The following is a 6,474-nucleotide window of genomic DNA, read 5'->3' as shown; positions in this document are numbered from 1 at the left end:
AGCAAATCTAAAACTTTGGCAGAAGATCCAAAGCTATTACCACTCTTGATACTCATCAACAGGTGCACCCCTTCTCTTTGAACAAGACCTGTCAGTATAGTGCAGTAAAAGCAAGTAATAAATCCTCCTAGAGCAGGTATCAGTCTCCAAGTGAATTTTTAATGATGTATTAAAACCGAAGCAGTGATCTTTAGAATTAACCTTAACTTGGATGTTGTCCCTGTCTCCTCATAAACATACTGATCAGGTTTGGTAGCCTTGAATTCTAAATGCATCAGTTTACCAGGTAGTTATGGCTGTTTAAGTGACTAGTAAAATGCCTGAGCCTTACAGTGTTCTCAGATGGCCTGGGCACCAAACCACTTGACCGCAGGCTTTTAGAGCACTGGTACTGCAGGGATATAAATAAATCTAATTATAGAGACTGAAATACTCCTGAATAAGAGTGAGGTCTCAGGCATGTGCTATTAAGCAATGGTATACATGACAGATGGGGGTTTTTTTAGATTCTTGTCGACAGAAATTCTGCAGATTACTTGAATGGGGACTGGTTTTTGGTAGTTAGGATGCCTGTTGAAGCTGGGCCTTCTTGTATCAAGAAAGTCACTGGATTTGCTAAGAGTGAAACTTAGGGCAGAATAACCTGTCTTTCAGTTCTTCCTTAGTATCTGTGGCTGCCATGTGAGAGCGCATGCTGGCTGTAGCTCTTAATATATTACAGAAATTAGTTGCTTGTCAGACAATGGATTTAAACTACTAAGTGCCTAAAACTGTATTAAGTGAGTTGGCATGAACAGGTTTTCTTGAATCTGGTCTGTCATGCACTGTCAGACCCTCTTTGTTCATCAGTATGAAGTGAAAGCAGTTCTCAAGAGTGAAACAATACAGTGGTGATCATGAAAAGCATCTGCCTTAATGCTGATGAGAGACTGGTGTGCGTTACAAGTTTGCCGAAGCGCCTTGCAGAATGAATTTCAATAGACAGGCTGGAACCACATGGGAGATGTGTGACATTTGCAAGGAATTGAGTGCCTACCTCGAGTGTCAATGTTAATTGAGCTGTGGTCATTCAAACCTGCAAGCCAAAGGGATACTCACAACCCTGTCTGCTCTGCAGCTTTGTCTTTTGCTTTGGGTAACACGGAGAAGAATTCTACAGTGGACTTGCAGAGCGTTTTTCCTGTCAGCCTCAAAAGAACTGAAATTAAGTCGGTGCAGGTGGTCGTGTAACAGCAGTTCGACTTGCCGCCTTTGCGTCTATTCAAGGAGACGGCCTGCTGCGCGTGTGCGCTAGGAAACCTTGCGCTGAACTGGGGTTCCTCAGCATGATGCAATATTAAGGGGCTTCTCTTAGACCATCTTGGTTCTGCAGTTCCAAGGATGGTTTCTTTAGGGGACAGGTTGCCCAGGTATGTAAGTAAGTGAACGGATGTTTCTTATCTTGACAGTGCCAACGTAGTTGGAACTGGACAGGATTTACAGCAATGAGACAGAACCTTTTTGAGAGGTAGCCAAAGAAAAATTGGCTCTTCTAAGTGGAAGATTATCAGTGAATCTTGATGTTCACTATCTTGCACTTCCTTCAACGTGTGACTTTTTGTTGTTGGACAGACATTCCGTGTGAGTAAGTGCCTAAGTGACTTCGATCAACAAATACTAGTGGCATACTTGTCCTTTAGTTCACTCTGAGTTGAGTAACTTTGACTTTGTTGGCGTGGCTGTGGCTGTAGCACTGTTAGTCCTGATGTTCTGCAGATGTTTGTAAGGCATGCAAGTCTCTATGTAGAGCACTTAACCTTTCAGGGAAATGAACTTTCCAAGCGTAGTGCAGGCAAGCAGATGCATCTCTGCTTCAGAGTACAGGCAAATGTTACTGGCAGTGCCCTCACCTTCATCTAGGTGGAGACCTTGTTGCTGCTTCTGACAACTCCCTTCTCAAGATTGAGAAGGCAACACAGTGTTCCAACTATATTTATCTGTTAATTTTAGTGGAAACTGATGCAAGCCATGTTGCAACAGTTTTTCGCAAGATCCGTGAACTTCTCTAGGCCAGCCTTCTGTGTATTCCTTGTTTAACAGTTAGGCAAATACCAGTTTCTTTGGAAAGCTCAGGCTGAAAACACCTGCTGTCAATGGATCTGAGAACTTGGGAGTTACACAACTAACTCCTGCCTATCCCCTGAGATCTTCTGAAAGTAAGCAGCCCCTTCTCCCTTGCAACTGATAATGGTAGATGATTGTTCAAATCCGAGGGGAAAAAGATTACTTTCTCTTTTTTGAGTGGGCAGAAACTCACCTGTTTTGGGGTCTTTTGACACCACAGATCTCTACCGGTTGTGCTTTTTTGGAGCCTGCCGACTGACTTGTGGTTGTCAGCTTCTAAATGATATTCTGAGGCTTTTGTAGCAGTGGAAATACCTTGTGGTTTGTTAAAGGAAGAAAAAAAAAAAAACCAAACCACAAAACAAAACAGCACCCTCAAGGCCAGTACATATCCTTGTTTTCTTTGGTTGTGAATGGGCCACGATACTACCATCTGCAATGTCAGCAGCATGTTCTAAAGCAAAGTTCTGTTTCGTCATGTAATTATGTGCTAAGTCATCCTCTCAGTGAGCCAGACATTTCATTCTAAAAATTCTCTGGTGAGGCCAAAGCACATTCTTTCTCTCAGATGACTTCTGCTTTCAGAAAACGTGCCTTTTCTTGAGGCTCCATGGCTTGCTTGAATGTGCCTTCCATCAGCCTGCACTGTGGTTGTTGCAGGTACTTTTGTACTCATTCCATGACCTTTCCATGAGAACAGCCTTCCTGAGAGCTGGAATATTGTCAGGAAGGGGTAGGCTGGATTAAAGCTGTCAGAGCTTGTCTTTGTACTGCCACCAGCACGTGCTAACCATAAGGCATCGTGTGAGATTCTGGCTCCAAGCTGGTCCCAGCAATCTGTCTGGTTACAGTTCTTCACCCTTCCCTGAAGTTCACTCATTCCTGCACAGAAAAGGTTTTCTCACCCCATGCACTGCCGTTTATCAATCTTACAACTGCGTGCTTCAAGCTGTCAAAAAATGCTGCTAAAATCCTGCTGGATCACTTTCAAAGCATTTTGATAAAATATAGGAAGAAGTTTGTAGCGTAGCATCTGTATACCTGCACCAGCTTGGATAATAAGCTGGATAATAAGCTTGGATAATATTTGGTTAATAATAACGGCTGTAGCAGTGTGGAGATTTAGGCATCCAGCAATATTTGGTGGAGTAAACTGTCTCACATGCCAAGCAGAGCTGCCTCTGCCGGCCTGCACACGGCCGCTCACGGGCAGGTGGTTTGGATACGGCTCTGCCCCACTGCCTGTGCTCCAGCGTGGCCAGGCAGGGTCCTTGTCCCGAAGCTCCCCATGCCTTGATTTTTGTCTTAAAACATCTTAATCCTTTCTTCACAGAAACAGTAGTATTTCTCAATGCCTGTTACCTGTTTTGGGGATCCCATCAGCGAAAAGAAGCTGAGAGAATAGTCATGCATATGCTTTTAGCCCTCAGCAGAAGCAGAAAGACATTTTCTCCGGTTGCAGGCGTTTGCGTTTAAAATTGTGCAGTTGTTAACTGACAGATACGCCCCAGGCATGTCTTCTCTGTGAAAATTTAAATCTATCCATGAATCTACCTAGCTATTAGAAAGCGGGATAAATGCTTTATTTTCCCTTAGCTTTCTACCCTTACTCATTTAAAACAAGTCATTATTGCCTTTAATATAATTTAGAGGAAAATTGAGGTTTTCCTGGGGAATATGGGCAATAAGCTCAGTGACTTCTGTTGGCAGCTGGTTTCAAAATTACTATAGGCTTAGAAATTTTCTCTCAAAATAATAATCATGTAATTGATGTGAGGTCAGAGCTTATGCTGGACTTACTGTATTGTATTCAAGATGAGAAAAGAAGAAAATACTTTTAATAATAAAGTAACAAATCATAATAGAAAGTAAAAGATATTTGTTACAAATGAGTAACATCAGAAAAGCAGAATAAAGAGGTTTTAGCACAGCTAGCTCATATCTTTAGCTTCCTAGTAAAAAGTTTTCATTTTGAAAAGCTGTGAAGATAAATTCACACTGGTTTTGTGCCTGATAATAAGGGATATTTTGAAGTAAGTATTTAACAAAGAAAATATATTAATAATATCAGATTTCTGAATGAACGTTCGAAAATAGTTACAGTATTGCTTCCTTCATGAAAGAAAATGAAAGTTTCAAATGTTTAACAAATTATTAACTAGAAGTAAGTCTGTCCTTGTTTAAGCTGCTACATAAAGAAGTGTGGAAAGGTCTTTTGTAACATTTTTGAATAATTAATGATCATACACATAACAGAAGAGTAAATATCCTTCAAATAAAGGAAATATCCTTCAAATAAATGAAAGGACAAACTTGTTGGCTATTTGAGGTGGTGTGCCAGGTGTTCCTTGGACATTTCCATTATGTATCTATTTGCTTAAATTATGTTCAGCTTTGAAATCCGGCTGCAGATACTTTTTGTCTCAATTCTGCAGATTTTACACTTAATACAGACATTTACAATTTTCTGGAAAAAGAGAACATAAAAGTGAATTTTTAATGTAACTCAATCTGGAAGCGGGAAAAAAAGGTATCTTTTTAATTCCCTGTCTCCACCTAAGTTTCTACAGAAAACCTTCCCAAATGTTGCTTCTGTTATAGAGGACATTAAGCCTTGCAGTAACGATTACACAACAACTGAAATTTCATTTCCTTCTGAAATACGACTGTTGCTGGCTTGGAATAATTAAAGCATCTAACAGCACACATTATTATGCAACAGACCACAAGAACATATGAATAGGTGTTTCAATGTGATATGAGATATATATATAAACTTATTTACTGGAGAATGTCTTTTAAATGCTATATTGTCAATTAATTTTAAGTGTATGATGTGTTTTCTTTTTGGTATCTATGGAATCCATATCAGCATTAAATACAGAGATGGATATGGAGCTATAGGTGTATCGTTTTTTATTTCCAATTTGGCTTTGTTGAAATGTTGTAGTTGTGATTCTCCCAGTTAAATATGAATACTTTTGCATTTACTGTAGAATTAAGTTACATGTGTCTGGTTAGCAAATGTTGTGGGGCTGGATGCCACATTTTTTTTGCTGAACAACGGCAGAAATTACTGACTTGCAATTTAATGATGCCATAGGGTTTAAATGTAGCCTTGTGACTTAAAATGTATTTTTACCTATTAAGAAAGATAAAATATTTCTAAACCAAAAAGTTCTCATAGTATCTTTTTCTGACAGAATGGATTGACCTATTCTAGCACAATTGGGGACTGTTTAATGTTGTGATGTCTGCTAGCTGCTTCCTAGTGCAGGTTTGTTATAAAAAACAATCGTTTCAGAAATCATACAGGTTAAGAGAAGTGTTGTCTTTAAAATACTTAATGATACTTAACTTAAAAAGAAAAATTAATGATGGCATCTATTTAAATCTCATAGGGCATTTTGATTGCTACAGTGACCCAGGAAGGGAAGCTTCCCCTATGTCAGAAGTTCATGGGACAGCCGCACGCTACTATTCATGTAGTTTTCACTCGCCTTTCAAGAGCTACAGTGTCTGAAGCAGCGTAGAAGTATTTAAAGGCTCAATTTGTACGATAAATCTAAAATTACCAGAGATTACAGACTTCAGTAGTGGCATGCTGGAATTTTTGCTTTCTCAATGCGAAATAAATGCATTTGTATCTTGGCTTTGACTTAGCTAATCTAATGGATTCACTCCAGGTAGTAATTTCAAGAGTGGCAGGAACAATCACAACGTAACAGGGCGCCAGGGTTGAGGCAGCGGCAGCTGCTGGGGCCAGGGGGGCTTTGGGAAGTGGGGGCCAGATGCAAAGAGGGCGAATTAAAGCTGTGTGTAGGAGCTGAACAGGTTTACCTCACGTACTTTTCACTTACACTCTAGATTCAAATTCAGAGCTTGAATTTAAGTGTACCCCAGTTGGCTGCTGAGTTAAATAATGTCAGCGGTGTGCAGCTGTACACACCAGTCGGGGAATTTTTTCCTGGGCTGTATCCATTCGAAGGATTTTGCATCAATGTAGTTACTGGGGTTTATGTGTACATCTGCTTGGGTTCAGCGTTGTTCCTTCCCACTCATATTTTGAAATGGAACTTCTTTTTTATTATTTAAATACCCTTCCCTTTTTGACATTCGCTCTAACTCCTTGGAAAATCCCCCCACGCTGGCGGTGAGCCGGCTGCACCAGATCCGCCTTCGGCCTCACTGCCCTTCTCAAGGCAGCCCGGGCGACCCAGGTCCTGCCCTTCTTTCCTTTCAGATTTTTCTCTTCCCAGAAGTGCACCGACGGAAGCAGAACACGGGTGGTTTCTACACCCGCCCTTGCTTTCCCTGAACAGCAGTGACGCGTGAGCACAAAGCGGGGCCTGGCCCCGGGCGGGCTCCGCT

This window comes from Apaloderma vittatum, unplaced genomic scaffold, assembly GCF_000703405.1.
Source record: "Apaloderma vittatum isolate BGI_N311 unplaced genomic scaffold, ASM70340v1 scaffold10867, whole genome shotgun sequence".
Lineage (NCBI taxonomy): Eukaryota > Metazoa > Chordata > Aves > Trogoniformes > Trogonidae > Apaloderma > Apaloderma vittatum.
The sequence above is the reverse complement of the archived record's forward strand: the minus strand, read 5'-3'. Positions refer to the sequence as shown.